This window comes from Bubalus kerabau, chromosome 12 (assembly GCF_029407905.1).
Source record: "Bubalus kerabau isolate K-KA32 ecotype Philippines breed swamp buffalo chromosome 12, PCC_UOA_SB_1v2, whole genome shotgun sequence".
Taxonomy (NCBI): domain Eukaryota; kingdom Metazoa; phylum Chordata; class Mammalia; order Artiodactyla; family Bovidae; genus Bubalus; species Bubalus kerabau.
In genome coordinates, this window is record NC_073635.1 from 71,417,293 (window position 1) to 71,433,696 (window position 16,404).

Consider the following 16,404-nt stretch of genomic DNA (forward strand, 5'->3'; position numbering starts at 1 on the left):
CCTTTTTGGAACCAGAGACTGGTTTCATGGAAGACAATTTTTTTCACGGACCAGGGATAGTGGGATGATTCAAGATCATTCAATCAATTTATTTATTTTGAACTTTATTTCTATTATTATTACATTGTAATATATAATTAATTATACAACTCACTATATTTCAGAATCAGGGAGCCCTGAGCTTGTTTTTCTACAACTAGATGGTCTCATCCAAGGGTGATGGGAGAGAGCGACACCCGAAGTGTGTTCTTATGTCCAATCTACTTTGTGACCTTGCTTTGATTGCTGTCACTGCAGAAAACTCTGCTTTACAAAGATAGATTGTTTGAAATGGAAGCAGGCTTTTCAGGGCTTTGTGGCAATCTCTGCCACAGAGAATATCCTGTGGCAGGATATTCTGCCTTGACTTTAGAATGTATAGAAATTTGAAGTTGTCTCAAACATACTTTTAGGTCATCATCATTTGCAGTCTCATGAAGCTGATCCTCTTTCTAACATGAACAAAGTCGATTAACCTGGCTTATTCACAGATGGGTCACAGATCCATTCCTTCCCAGTTCAAGAGTCTTTTGCTGTTGGGATGTAATGCTCAAACTCTTTAGAAAGCTGAGATAGGTGATCACCCACCAGCTGGGAGAAAGAAGTCCCTGGCTCAGTCTCTTTCAAAATCTCTGCTAATATTTGAAACATGTCAAAAATCTCAATGTTCACTTGTCACCCCCATAGATCCAGTTTGGCACGGAATGCAGCCACTTTACTTTGTTGGATAACTGATTGCCACATATATGTGTTGCAATGAACCCATAATTGAAGTAGAACTCTCAATATTTTATCTTAAATTAAGTTTTCTTTTTGTTGGCGGTCTCAGAGTCTTTTGCTGTCTCATCATTGGGTCTCTCCCCATTATCAAAGAAGCTCTCCAGCTGTGTTTGTTTTTCACTCATTTTGGTAAAGTTAGCTGTGGACTTACCAGATTGAGACAGAGACAAGTGTGCAGTGCAGGAATAGCCACTGATGGAAAATAATGGGCAGGCCTTGTGCACAATGAAATGAGTGTCAAATTCTGACTTGAAGCCTATCACGAGATCTGGCTGTCTAGTTGAAGTACATCAACTCATGCTACTGTACAGCCTGCCAGCAGATGCAGCTTTTCACTTGCCTCTCACTGAAAGGGTTTTGATATGAGTCTGCAAGCAATTGTCTTATTTTGGCCTCTGTGTCGTCAACCTCTCTGCTCGTGATAATCTGTGTTTGCAGGTGCTCCCCAGTGCTAGCATCATCACTTCAGCTCCACCTCAGATCATTAGGCATTGGATTCTCATAAGGAGTGTAAAACCTAGATCCCTCATGTGGGCAGCTCACAATTAGATTTGTGCCTCTATGAGAATCTAATGCTGCTGCTGGTCTGACAGGAGGTGGAGCTCATGTGGTAATGCGAGTGATGAGTGGAGTGGCTGTAAATACTGATCAAGCTTCTCTCCCTTGCCCATCACTCACCTCTTACTATGTGGCCTGATTCATAACAGGCCACAGACCAGTGGTTGAGGACCCCTGCTGTAGACCATATAATATTTTATAGTTTGCACAGATACAAATTTCCACCATGTATCCCTGAGGTTTGTTTGGAAATGAATCATCAAGTCCAACAAGATTGAATTTCTCCTTAGATATTGTTTTGTCCTCCTCACTAGAGTCAATGGCTGGCTTCATTAACTCGGCATAATATATTCAATGTTCATCTGCTTTGTGGCATACATCAGTGTATTTATCTTGACAAGTCATATCCTATTGCATGTAATTCCAGATTTCATTTACCCATTCATAAGGTAGTGTACACTTTCTTCTTCCCACCCCTCACACCTTTATCTTCTATGAATAATGGTGTTATAACATTTGTATCTAAGTTTTCAAGTGGGCATATGTTTTCAATTATCTTGGATAGATAACTATGAGAAGAATTGCTGGGTTATGTGGTAACTTTGTGGTTGTACCATTTTACTTTCCCACCAGCAGTATATGAGGATTCCGGTTTCTCTGCATCCTCTCCATCACTTGTTATTGCTCCTTTAGTCATAGTATTGAGCCATTTCAGATCAATAAACAAGTGAAGATAGAGGTCTTATGACATCTCCCCCATTTGTAAGCTCTGTGTCTGGCCTAGTGGTCCTGCACCTGAAAGGCATTCACTGAACATCTGTGCAAAACAAAGTTTTATTTGTATGTTGTTTTAGGTTTTAGTTTTTAGAAAATGCTCTCACAAATCCTGAGGCTCACAGTAATCCTGTAGGAAGTAGGATGAGTGAAGGATCTGGTCCCCTGGTTCTAGAGCCACTCTTCTCTGAACAATTTAACACTGGATTTCAACATTTCTTCTAAACATCATATTAGTTTATGCTCATAAAAGAATGCTAAAATTTTCAAAAAACTCTTAGTTTTAAAAAATACAGCAGAAGCTGAGGGGACTGAATGATTTGACAGTTTAGAGATGACAATTATGGTCCTGAGATAGTTGGAACTGGAGAGAACAGTCTGGGGAATTGGGAAAAGGGAAGTCACCAGACTCCCAACTTCAGCAAGCAATTTCTTCATCTTTGAAGAAGAACTAGTAGCTGAACATTTATAGGGATGGAAAATGTAGAGAATTTCAAAGACAACTGGAAATTAGGTGAGGAGTGATTATTTAGATTGTAGATTGCATTATCTGAGAAAGAGTTAACACCAGAAAGATGGGTAATTGAAAACTGACGATTTTCAGCTCTGTCTTCCTTTTTGCAATAGAAAATTTCAAACCTGCATGCAAATTAAGAAAATAATATCAAGAAAATAGTATAATAAGCCACCATCATGCCCATTAATAGAAAATAATCAACACATTGCCATTGTTACATGTATGAGTTGTAAAAAATGTTTGAATACATTAAGGATTTCTTTAAAATTGATTTCTCCTTCAGCTTTATTGAGATCTAATTGACAATCAAAATTGTATATATTTAGACGTACAACTTGATGACTTGACATACATATACACTGAAATGCTCATCATACTAAGCCAATTAATGTATCTATCACTTCACATCTTAATCATTTAGATTTTTTTCTCTCTTTTATGTTGAGAACCCCTAAGCTGTACTCTCTCAGCAAATGAAAAGGACACAGTACAGAATTGTCCGTTGTAGCCACATTGCCATGCCCTAGTTCTGCAGGACATATTCATCTTGCATAACTGAAACTAAAACTCATTGTTAATAACACCATTTTAGCCAAGGTGCATGGGAAATTATAAAAGAATAATGAGGTGATCTTGTTATAAGCCCCATAAACTTGGATCTTTCTTCATTTAGGATGAAAGGGAAGTAAAGCTTCTGAGCTGATAAGGCAGCCACAGAAATAATTTATCACTTATGAGTGAGGGCCCAAGATTTTGTTCTCAGTCCTACGGTCATTGATTCATTCAGATAGTATATTCTTGGCACTTTTCACACACTGACCATCCACCAGTGGGACAGTCATGCTGGACTTGGACTTGAATCCAAATCAAGATTATCATTTACTGATTCAAAGACCTTGGAGAAGTTCTGTCTTTGAGCCTTATTTTTCTCATCTGTAAAACAGAAAACACCTCCTTGAATAGGGCATTGTTTGAGTTAAAAGTGAAGCAAGTTCCCCACAAATGCACATAACCTGTGTTCTATAACATATGCCACTGTTACATGTTTGAGTTATAAAAAATGTTTGAATACATTAAGGATTTCTTTAAAATAGATTTGTCCTCCAGCTTTATTGAGCTGAGAGCTCATGACGAAAGAAATCATAAGGCAATCTCTCTGCCCCAAATTCCCCTTGTAAGAAGGCAGCACAAAGCTCACAAGAGTACCCCCACAATGTAACCTGTGAGATGTAAGACATCTCACATGTTGAGGAGTTTTCTGATGACAGCAAATTCATGTTTTTAAATCATTGGGAGTTCTCTAATCTGTCACATTTCTCTAAATCTTGCAGCTGTATAAGCATAATATGTGCTAAACCCTGTTGTTCAGTTCAGTTCAGTCACTCAGTCGTGTCCAACTCTTTGCGACTCCATGAATTGCAGCACGCCAGGCCTCCCTGTCCATCACCATCCCCTGAAGTTCACTCAAACTCACGTTCATCGAGTCGGTGATGCCATCCAGCCATCTCATCCTCTGTCATCCCCTTTTCCTTCTGCCCCCAATCCCTCCCAGCATCAGAGTCTTTTCCAGTGAGTCAACACTTTGCATGAGGTGGCCAAAGTACTGGAGTTTCAGCTTTAGCATCATTCCTTCCAAAGGACATCTAGGGCTGATCTCCTTTAGAATGGACTGGTTGGATCTCCTTGCAGTCCAAGGGACTCTCAAGAGTCTTCTCCAACACCACAGTTCAAAGCACCAATTCTTTGGTGCTCAGCTTTCTTCACAGTCCAACTCTCACATCCATACATGACCACTGGAAGAACCATAGCCTTGACTAGATGGGCCTTTGTTGGCAAAATAATGTCTCTGCTTTGCAATATGCTATCTAGGTTGGTCATAACTTTCCTTCCAAGGAGTAAGCGTCTTTTAATTTCATGGCTGCAGTCACCATCTGCAGTGATTTTGGATCCCAAAAAGATAAAGCCTGACACTGTTTCTACTCTTTCCCCATCTATTTCCCATGAAGTGATGGGACCGGATGCCATGATCTTCATGTTCTGAATATTGAGCTTTAAGCCAACTTTTTCACTCTCCTCTTTCACTTTCATCAAGAGGGTTTTTAATTCCTCTTCACTTTTTGCCATAAAGGTGGTGTCATCTGCATATCTGAGGTTATTGATATTTCTCCTGGCAATCTTGATTCCAGCTTGTGCTTCTTCCAGCCCAGCGTTTCTCATGATGTACTCTGCATAGAAGTTAAATAGCAGGGTGACAATATACAGCCTTGACATACTCCTTTTCCTATTTGGAAGCAGTTCATTGTTCCATGTCCAGTTCTAACTGTCGCTTCCTGACCTGCATACAGATTTCTCAAGAGACAGGTCAGGTGGTCTGGTATTCCCATCTCTTTCAGAATTTTCCACAGTTTATTGTGATCCACTCAGTCAAAGGCGTTTGCATAGTCAATAAAGCAGAAATAGATGTTTTTCAGGAACTCTCTTGCTTTATCGATGATCAAGCAGATGTTGGCAATTTGATCTCTTGTTCCTCTGCCTTTTCTAAAACCAGCTTGAACATCTGGAAGTTCACGGTTCACATATTGCTGAAGCCTGAGTTGGAGAATTTTGAGCATTACTTAACTAGCTTGTGAGTTGAGTGCAAATGTCTGGTAGTTTTAGCATTCTCTGGCATTGTCTTTCTTTGGGATTGGAATGAAAACTGACCTTTTCCAGTCCTGTGGCCACTGCTGAGTTTTCCCAATTTGCTGGCATATTGAGTGCAGCACTTTCACAGCATCATCTTTCAGAATTTGAAATAGATCAACTGGAATGCCATCAATTCCACTAGCTTTGTTCGTAGTGATGCTTTCTAAGGCCCACTTGACTTCACATTCCAGGATGTCTGGCTCTAGGTGAGTGATCACACCATCATGATTGTTGGCCATCATCAAATGTTTGGTGTCTGGTTTGTATTGGCCAAACCAAGGTCTTGTGCCCAATGTACATTGAGGTGAAACAAACTCAAAAGTTGGAGTTCTGAGCAGAGAAAGGTTCATTGCAAGGGTCAAGCAAGGAGTACAGGATGTTCATACTCAGAAGGCTGGAACTCCCCAGTGGATTTCAGGGGAGGATTTTTAAAGGCAAGCTGAGGGAGAGAGTCCAGGGTACTTGATTAGCTCATGCACTATTCCGATTGATGTTGAGAAGCAGGGTAATGTAACAGGGGTTCTCATCATAAATCCTTAGGTTCCAGTTGATCCTGGTCATCATGCAGTTAACTTCTTCCACCTGTTGGACATTTTAGCATCTGCAATACGACTCAGGAATATACACCAGACCCTTTTATAAAGATTCTGTGACTGCTGTATGGCTAATCTATCGATGAAGTTTTTTTGTTATTACATCTTCACATTCTTCCAATTATCCTTGAGCCAGCCTTTTGTGACTCAGAGGAGGTCTGGGAGACTGAAGCTTTTCTACAAACAAGAGCCAGGCAGAGGGCATGGGGTGGGGGTAGGGTCTATCCCAGGAAGGTCTCTCAGTGTCCTGCTCCATTCCAGTTGGAGAGCTTCCCACAGTGCCCTTGTTTGGTCCTGAGGAGGGCAGCATGTCCAGAGGGTGGGCTGCTGTCTCCTTCTGCCATCTTTCTCAGAGTTTCCTCTGCAGGGCATGGGCAGCCTCTGAGCAGCAGAGATGGGCGGGGCTTGAGACTCCAGCCTCCTATGAGTTCCTGGACTCAGAGCAGGAACTTCTGTAGAGTTGCAGCCAGGTGTGCTCCAGGAAGCTGGGCTGGATGTGCCCCGCAGTCAGTCTGCCTGCCTGCCTTTATCAAAGAGCTGGTAGCTTTGCCTCCCACCTGCGTGGGGCTCCTAGAAGCGTTTACCTGGGTATCTCATGGTCCTGCAGCCCCACATGTGGCATGCTGTATCCATCCTAGGCCTGTGGCAGCAGCTGCACAGAGCGGGTGCCTCAAAGGTGGACTCTGGCGGTTTCTCAGTCCTGGGAGGTGAGACCTGGCGTACAAAGGCACTCCACTCTCAGAAGCAGGTGTTCTCAGGCTCCGGCCCAGTGGACCTGCGGGACTGCCAGTCTCCAGCATCCGCGCCTGCACCTCCAGGAGCAGCAGGAGCCCCACCACCTCCTGAGCAGGGTGACCCCGGTCTGTGTCCGCCTTGGCCAGCAAGATGCTGGCTGTGTCCCCGGAGGTGAAGACCAACCCGCTGCAGAAGGCGAAATTCTGCTCGCGCCTGTTTGTCTGGTGAGCGCCCCATCTAAGCTGTGACAATTCCTGCGAGCACGTGCCTGACACTGCTGGCTTCTGTTGGGGACCAAGGGACAAGGAGAGGGTGCGCTCGGGACTGGTAGCACTAGGGGTGGGAGGAGGACCCAAGGACCTGGTGTCCACCTTATCCAGCTGCCGCAGAACCACTCAGCAATTCACTGTCAATTCTGAAAGAAGCTGCGACTTTCACCCCAAGGAAGCAGCTTATGAACAACTTTATTTATCTAATCAGTGCCCTGAACTTTTGCCATCTTCCAATAATGTCCCCCCCTTTCCCCATGTTCCTTAGGTGAACATCTGAGTTCCAACTGCCCTGGGCTCCCCCTCTCACCCTGTCTATGGCCATGGCATTCTTTCTCTCCCTGCCTCCCTCCCTGTGTGGTTGACTGTTTGTCCTGGTACCTAGTTGAGGCCAATTTCATGTGTGTACAAAACACAATTGTTTTTTATGAAATGAATGGGAACACCATTCTGGAACAGCTTTTGCTTTTTCCTGGGACACACAGCCAGGAGCAGAGTGTCTCTTTGACCATAGCCCCTTTCCCTACTGTAAATATCTCCACTTCCACCTTTGAGGACCAGATCCTGGGAATGGGGTCCATGAAACCTGTGGGGTCTTATCCAGATCTCTAGCTGAGAGAAGCAGTGCATGGTCTTGATGTAGATGGTCCTGCCCAGGAGTCCTATGGTCCTGAAACCACTGAAGGATCCCTGAGCTGGGAGGAAACACACAGGTGAAAAATGCTGCAGAGTGCTGAAGCTCTTAAATGAAGTTTTCATCTAATAGCTGGGACTACAGAAAGGCTTCCCTGGTGGCTCAGAGGGTAAAAGTATCTGCCTGCAATGCGGGAGACCCAGGTTCAATTCCTGGGTCAGGAAGATCCCCTGGAGAAGGAAATGGCAATCCACTCCAGCACTCTTGCCTGGAAAATCCCATGGATGGAGGAACCTGATAGGCTACAGTCCATAGGGTCGCTGAGGGTCGGACACGACTGAGCAACCTCACTTCACTTCACAGAAAGGCAGGCCTGAACCTTTGGACTTTAATTACACTTGGGTGATTACTAGATCTTTTGTTTCTCGACTCTAACCCATTCATCTTTCCCACAAATTCTGATACTTCTTTTCTGGGGACAGCCTAGGGGATCCCCAGGGCGATGGCAGCTCCTATGCTTGTTTTGATGGTGGTATAGTCAGTGTATGTGGCTACATCTCATGGCTATTTGATGTTCCTTAAGGAAAGAGGGCCCTAAAAGAAGGAATATGTGTGTGGTTACCATAAATAATAGCAAAACAGATAAATGTCTCTTTAATTTCAGGTAGGGCAAGAAACTCTCAAAGCACATTCTGTTTGTTGATTTTGAAAATGTATGTGCATAGAAATGGAAGGTGGAGACTTTGATTTTGGTTGGCATCCATTTCTAGTTTTCCTGCTGGAGAGGAAGGAGGGTAAAGATCATCTGCAGAGGTCTTTACACTCATCTGGAGAGGAAGGATGGGTAAAGACCATCTGCAGCTTGATTATCTCAGTTCTCCAAGAGATGAAACTAATGAGACAATTGAGGAATCATGGACCAAAGAGCAAGAGAAGGAGAGTAACTGGAAAAGGCTCTAAGAATGGCCTTAGAAGCTCAGGGAGTCTGTGGATCTTTCTTTTGAAACTGTCACAAATTTGTTCAGTCAGGCCATTCTTGTTCTAAGCATTTAGCCAAGTGGCCTCTCTAAAAAAAAAAAAAAAAAAATTTATTGGAGTATAGTTGATTTACAATGTTGTGTTAGTTTCAGGAGTACAGCAAAGTAAATCAATTATACATATATCCACTTTTTAAAAAAGATTATTTTCTTTAAAAAAGAAAAAATGATAAAGTCTATTGCAGAGTATTGAATAGAGTTCCCTCCATTATACAGTAGGTTCTTATTAGTTATCTATTTTATATATGCTTCCTTGGTGGCTCAGATGATAAAGAATCTGGCTGCAATGCAGGAGACCTGGGTTAGATCCCTGGGTTGGGAAGAATCCCTGGAGAAGGAGATGGCAACCCACTCCGATATTCTTGCCTAGAGAATCCCATGGACAGAGGAGCTTAGTGGGCAACAGTTCATGGGGTCACAAAGAGTCAGACACAAATATAGTAGTTTATATATGTCAATTCCAGTCTCCCAATTGTCCCTTCTTCCGTTATCTGCTGGTAACCATAAGTTCGTCTTCTACATCTGTAACTGTATTTCTGTTTGGTAGGTAAGTTCATTTGTACCGTTTTTTAAAGATTCTATGTATAAGTGATACCATATGTTTATCTTAGTCTGCAAGCAGCTTTCTCTGGCAGTTGGGATGTACTCTCTTTTATCAGACCACTTGTATTAACATAGAAACAACAGGAAATGGTTGCTGGAGCACAGATTCCCCCTTGATCAGCCGGCAGGTAATCAAGAGCTTTATAGTGGTCAAGTGTCATGTGGGCCAGAGGGTCTAGTGAAGATTTTGTCATTCTAAGGTTAGAACTGGGTCCTCTACTTACCCAAGCCAGTCTCTGACTTTTTTTTTTATGGTTATGGGATTATAAATCATTTCTAGTTCTAGGCTCATCAGGGATTCCACAAGAGAGACAACTGCTATTACCAGTCCAGCTCCCCCGCTGACTAGATGAATGGCCCCCTTTGATTCACAGGTTGTGAGAGTGTAATTAAAATCTGAATGTAACCTTGATCTGGGTGTGAACCACCTATAGCCCAGTGTCCCCTGGTAGAGTTTTCTTGGAGACAGTTGATGGCCCAACATGGGTGGCCCTTGCCACAGGGGCCTTGAGGAATAAACATCCCTCAGGGGTGCATACACTGTCTTTGAGTTTTCTTGAGTCAAGTTTAGGCTCATGGTGGCGCCCTTCCATCCAGGGTACTGGTTGCATAACCAGACCCCTCTATGTTCGGTATGATCCTGTTCCCACAGCCATTAAGCATGATAACTACTTAGAGTTGGCCATGCCTGTAGGTGGAGGGCTTATAGTGAACAGTTGGTTGAACTCTCAGAAAACAGGGATTTGACTAACACATATGCCTTTGCAGGGGTGTGGTGGCAGTGGGCAACCTTGATGTCCCTGGGCAGAAGCCTGGGCATGGAGGAATTAAACCATAGTTTGGTGATGTTGTCAGTTGTTAGTGGAGTTCCCTGACTGAGGCTGATTGTGAAGATTCCAACAGTCAGTAAAACTTCAGCCCTTTTGGATGCTTGAATGTTACTTTTTAAAATAAATGAATCTGCCAGGGAGTTTTACCAAGGAGGACCATAAGAAGAATCAACTGTGCACTTTAGCTGGGAAGGTGTTACTTATCTTGAGTTTGTCTTCAGAAGATTGGGGTCAGAAAGAGGCTCACGTGAGCATTCTGGCTGAGGGGAGTCTGATAGGAGTGTAAGGAGTTCAGGGTCCAGAGCCTGTTAGACTCAGGGTTTTGTGTCCATAAGATAATTGCCTGTAAAAATTCCTCTCTGTTGACAGCTGATCTAAGAAGATCTTGACATAAGGGTTGAAACTGCTTTGAATATGACTGGTGCTCAAACACTTTAGTCGTATCCGACTCTTTGCAACCGCATGGACTGTAGCCCGCCAGGTTCCCCTGTCCATGGGATTTTCCAGGCATGAATACTGGAGTGGGTTGCTGTTTCCTTCTCCAGGGGATCTTCCCAACCTAGGGATCGAACCAGCATCTCTTACATCTCCTGCATTAACAGACAGGTTCTTTACCACTAGTACAATGTAGGTATCCTTGAATCTGATACAGTTCAGAAGATTTAAGTCCTCAGTAATACAGGAACGTATCTGCAGCCTTACCCACAATGGCCATTCAGCTCTATTCTGCTTTCCTGAAACACCGTTACTTTATTTTCATTTCTAGATAAATTTTTTCCTAAATAATTAAAGCAGATGTACAGTGTATGTTCAGTAGGCCACAAACAGCCTGCTTTTAAGTTATACCATGTATAAGCCAGCATGACTTTCCTAGAATGTATGCGTGTAAGCACATATCTAAATTCTCCCTGTATCTTTATATATTTAAAATGTAGACTTCTTTTTTAACAATGTCCATGAGTGTAGGTTTCTAATTAGAGATGTGTAATTTGGATATATGTCACTCTCCTTTTCATGTTTAACAGGTAGCTAAACCCCTTGTTTAAAATCGGTCACAAACGGAAATTAGAACCGATGACATGTATTCAGTGCTTCCAGAAGATCGCTCTCAGCACCTTGGAGAAGAGCTGCAAGGGTGAGCACAGACATCAGAGAGAAGGGAGGAAGAGTGAGAATTTCCATGTGGGGCTAAAGGTTTGGGGAAGGCTTTACCTTCCTCTGGGTTCTCCTGAGCCTCCTCGCCTGACACTGCACGCTCACCCCCTCAGGCTGACCCCGGGCTTAGCCCACTTTGGAGTCTGGGGGAGCCCGTGTTCCCTGTGCATCTGTGGACGTGGAGGGAGCCCTCAGCCACGGCCCTGGAGGCTGAGCTCTGTCTCCGAGGTGGGGCCCCTGGAGGAGGGTGTTTACCCTCCTGAGCTCCTCATGACCTGTGAGTCCAGCAAAGCTTGGCAGGAACTTGTTTCCAGAATCTGGAACTTTTCCCTCAAGGCCTGTTTCTCTGGTGCTTCAGAGTCTGCACCGCTTGTCTTTCAGGAGCCCTCTGAGCAGGTAACCAGCATCTATTGCACAGCCGCAGAGCGCCCTGTAGTGCAGGCTCGACTCCCACTCTGCCCCGCCCCCTTTCCCCTTTGGTGGACAGGCTGTGCTTCCCTGTGCTTTGTTTCTCATCGCAGGCACTGGGATCAGGAAGTGAAGAGAGCCCAGAAAGAGTCACATGAAACTTCGTTAATGAAAATAATCGTAAAGTGTTACTGGAAATCCTATTTAATTCAGGGAATGTTTACATTTCTTGAGGTAAAAGATTTTTATACTGTGCATTGGTTTTTGGTGTATGTGTTTCAGTACTGAGGTGGACGAGACGGGTGGGGAGAGAGGCCAGTGGTCTAAAGTCTGAATATAAACCCTCATGGAAACATGATAGAGCTCAGACATTGTATTCATCTTTAGAATGACAAGAACTGGACTCCAGGGGTTACTATTCTTCTTTTAACTGATTCAAGAGTGTTGTGGAAGGATGGCCTTGAAATAAAAGGCATTTTATAGTATGGTAGAAAGTTCCTGGTGCTCAGTATAAATGCTGATTGATCTTTGACCAAAAGAAGATTCCAGCAACCTCAGGCAATATGCGCCCTGTGATTTAGAGGAAGGTAATTTGGAGAAGGCGATGGCATCCCACTCCAGTACTCTTGCCTGGAAAATCCCATGGACGGAGGAGCCTGGCAGGCTGCAGTCCATGGGGTCGCTAAGAGTTGGACATGACTGAGCGACTTCACGTTCCCTTTTCACTTTCATGCATTGGAGAACGAAATGGCAACCCACTCCAGTGTTCTTGCCTGGAGAATCCCAGGGATGGGGGAGCCTGGTGGGCTGCCGTCTATGGGGTCGCACAGAGTTGGACACGACTGAAGCGACTTAGCAGCAGCAGCAGCAGCAGCAACTTGGACCCAAGCCCAGAATAAAATACCTTTTATGGTGCTTTGTTATAGTTTAACAAGTTAAAAATTGTTACCTTGATCAGGTCACATCTGATAAATGCTTTTCTAAGAAGATACCATCGTCTTTCCTCTTCCAGGGGATCAGAACCCAGGGCCCTGCATCTGGACCACCTGCCCAGAACTCCTAAGAGCACACCTTTCCCCAGGCTTCCCCCTTCCCCGTGGGCTGGCACTGTGAGCAAAGCCCCCGTGGGGAGGAGCTCCAGCTTCACTGTGAATTCTGTGCACCCTCCACGCTGCTTTCTTTCCCTGGTTGAAGGGGGATCCTGGTATCCTGGCATTGGCAGAGGGTGTAGGAGGGAATGTGCAGGGCAAACCAGAGGCAGAAAGCTGTGAGGTCAGTGACCTCTGTGACCCTGAAGATCCTGGGTCAACATCCCCCAGAGGACAGTTCACCTGGGGACACAGTGCCGTCAGCCCCCCTGTTCTGGCTGAGCCTGCTGGGGGTCTGCTGCTGAACCCCTTGGGTGGCTCGTGCTCTCTGTGGTCCTTAGCGCTGCCTTAGGGACATGGGTGGGCTGTGAGTGTGTGAGGATGGGAGGGATGGAAGATGCAGTTGCTGTGAAAGGGGTGTTTTAGGTGCAGAAGGTGTGAGCTGTCCTCAGTCCATTGTGTTGGGGGTGTCGTGGGTGGGCCAGGTGGTTTACAGGTGGGCGGCGTGGCTCTGGTTTAAAGGCTGTGCTGTGCTGAAGGGCACTGCGGGCAAAGGGCAGCTGGGGAGGTAAAGTCTGCCCCACAAAACTGGAGAGACAGAGAATCTGTCAGCTCCCAGGTGACTGGATGGTCCTGGGGGATGGAGTTCTCACTGATGTCAGAAGAGGATTGGCCATTGTGCCAGAGGGTGGGACAGGTATGTGGGGCAGAGTGCCGCCTTTGAGAGGGCACTGACCACCTAGGTACTGCAGTGTCTTGTGAAGGACAGGGGTGGGAGAGGGAGCAGAAGCCCGTCAGGCTGCCCCAGCCCTTCTTTGTCCCGTGTGCAGCTGTCCCAGTCATGGAATTTCCACTTAGTCACAGTAAGTCTGTTTGAAAGACACAAGTGGCAAGTTGGTGTGGCCTGTTTGTGCAGGATTTCCCGACCTCACACAGCAGAGGTCTCATGAATCCTGCTTATCAGGAAACCCTGGGGCCTCGGTGTGTGCCTGTGGCTCATGCCAGGTGCCTGGTTGGATGAGTGGCCTCCGGGTTTAATGTTGGATCGTATCCTGGGGCAGGTCTTTCTCTGCTGTCCCTGGTTCTCTGGTTTCTCTTTAGTAGCAGATGCTAAAGAGTCTTAAAGTCAGGTGGGTTCAAAGCAGAGCCCATGTGGCTGGGTTTGAACTGAGCTAGTTTTTCTTGCTGTCCTGGGCTGTTAGTCCCTTGAGTGGAGTTGCTAAGCCTTGGATGGATCCCATCCTAATATGAGCTTTGGGTCTTGGCTGTGTCAGCTCATGGGAAAAGCAGACATAGAGGGACAGGCCACAGGATCTAGGGTTCTTCCTGAGATGGAATCCTCCCCACTGTGGTGCTGGGAGTGTTGATTTCAAAGTTGTCCAGCCCCAGTAATACTTCCTGCTGGGGGTCCAGGAAGGCCAGGCCTGGGGCTGCATAAGGTGCAACTGGTAGAGCCCTGGGCCCTTTCAGGAGGTTGGTCACTGGGTGGTCATGGCGGAGAAGTGGGGAGTTTAAATTTAGGGGCTCATCTGTGTGGCAGTACTGCTAGCACTAGCAGCAGTGCTAGTTAGTTAATAATTGATTTTATGAAGCAACTTCCCGTGTTGTGATCAATCTATACTTGTTATTCTTTATATTTTAGATGGCGGAAATCTAAACTCAACCCAGGATTTTCTAAAACACAAACATGTTTCCTTTTTGACCTCTGGCCCTCTTTTAATCCCTCAGGTGCACAGAACGCCCCATGGATCATCCATGATCCCAAGCAGTGTGGTCTTTCCACCCACAGCACAAGCAGGGCCTCCCAGGTGCTCCTGGCGGCACCAGTGGGAGAAAGCAGGGAGACGCCAGTCCAGAGTGAGTGTTTTAGGATTTTGAGATATGAAACCTCTGTCCTATGAGAAGGGCGTCCCTGATAGCTCAGCTGGTAAGGAATCTTCCTGCAATGAGGGAGACCTGGGTTCAATCCTGGGGTTGGGAAGATCCCCTGGACAAAGGAAAGGCTACCCACTCACTCCAGTATTCTGGCCTGGAGAATTCCATGGGCTGTCCTGTGAAAACTGAGGAGTATCTCTTCCTCTCAGAGAAACAAGTAGCAGGCTGTGGAGCACTTGCCTGTCACCCCTAATTAGAATAGAACAGCCTGAGAGCTCCCAGCACCCCTGGCCCCTGTGTGCACCTCCACGGGTACTGTGGGTGGAGAGGACAGGTCCCCACCTGCCCGCAGCCCTCAGGGTAGAGAGGAGGAGCCTGAAGCCTCTGCCTGGGCCTGAGTCACAGAGACCACCTCCCCACGTCATCAGTGCTTCTCTCTAAGAGATGAGGTCTCCATTGCTGGTGTGTAAGTGGGGTGATCTCAGAGAGCCAGAGTGGGTTCACCCAGTCCCTTCCCCTGAGATGGGAGGTGTTTCTGGGAGTTGTGTCCTTTTCCCAGGACTCTTAGAAGTGGCCCAGCCTTGTCCAGTCACTTGGCCTTTGTTTGAAGCCACTTTTGCTGATGGTCTCTGGTCCAGTTGGAGGCTGTGGGAAGCCCATGTGTGTGTAAACCTTCACTTTGGAGCTCAGCTGATGGACAGGAAGTAAACAGAATCCTCTGCATTCCACAGTGGGCTTTGTGCCTCAGCTCACAGCTGGTTCCCCAAGAGCTGAGTGGTCTTTGCATTTATTTCCCAATACTTTCTTCCATGTGTCCCTCACTTTGCTTAACCCAGGAGCAAAGGAGTGGCTGCTGGTGGCAAAGATACTGTGGGCTGAGAGCAACCACTGAGGACCACACAGCAAGGGAGAAGAGGAGGGGGCCTTAAGCCAAGCAGAAGGGGACCTGTGGAGCAGACCTGCTGTGTGCACCCTGCTGGTTCTTGAGAGCATAGCATTAGCGATTAGCCATTAGGTGTTAGTAATATCCACAGTGATGACCTTGAATTATAAATTAGGGTTTTATATCCACCTTATTTTCTTTTTCTAAGCATATGTAAGTTTTTAATGTAAAATTAAAAGAATTTTTTAAAATTGAAGTATGATTGGCTTACAATGTTATATTAGTTTCTGGTACATCAGTTCAGTTCAGTTCAGTCACTCAGTTATGTCCGACTCTTTGTGACCCCATGAATTGCAGCACTCCTGTCCATCACCAACTCCAGGAGTTCACTCAAACTCACGTCCATTGAGTCGGTGATGCCATCCAGCCATCTCATCCTCTGTTGTCCCCTTCTCCTCCTGCCCCCAATCCCTCCCAGCATCAGTGTCTTTTCCAATGAGTCAGCTCCTCACATCAGGTGGCCAAAGTACTGGAGTCTCAGCTTTAGCATCATTCCTTCCAAAGAACACCCAGGACTTATCTCCTTCAGAATGAACTGGTTGGATCTCCTTGGAGTCCAAGGGACTCTCAAGAATCTTCTCCAACACCACAGTTCAAAAGCATCAATTCTTCAGTGCTCAGCTTTCTGCATAGTCCAACTGTCATATCCATACATGACCACTGGAAAACCATAGCCTTGACTAGACAGACCTTTGTTGGCAAAGTAATGTCTCTACTTTTGAATACGTTATCTAGGTTGGTCATAACTTTCCTTCCAAGGAGTAAGCGTCTTTTAATTTCATGGCTGCAATCACCATCTGCAGTGATTTTGGAGCCCCAAAAAATAAAGTCTGACACTGTTTCCATTGTTTCCCCATCTATTTCCCAGGATGTGATGGGAC

At 45.6% G+C, this 16,404-nt stretch overlaps 1 long non-coding RNA gene across 1 annotated transcript; it reads left to right on the forward strand.

The window, feature by feature from the left end:
• Positions 1-6,601: 6,601 nt before the first annotated feature.
• On the forward strand, positions 6,602-11,853 carry LOC129624174 (uncharacterized). The gene is made up of 3 exons (XR_008700796.1): positions 6,602-6,905; positions 11,080-11,189; positions 11,731-11,853. It is a non-coding gene; the product is annotated as an uncharacterized LOC129624174 (long non-coding RNA).
• The last annotated feature ends 4,551 nt before the right edge of the window (positions 11,854-16,404 follow it).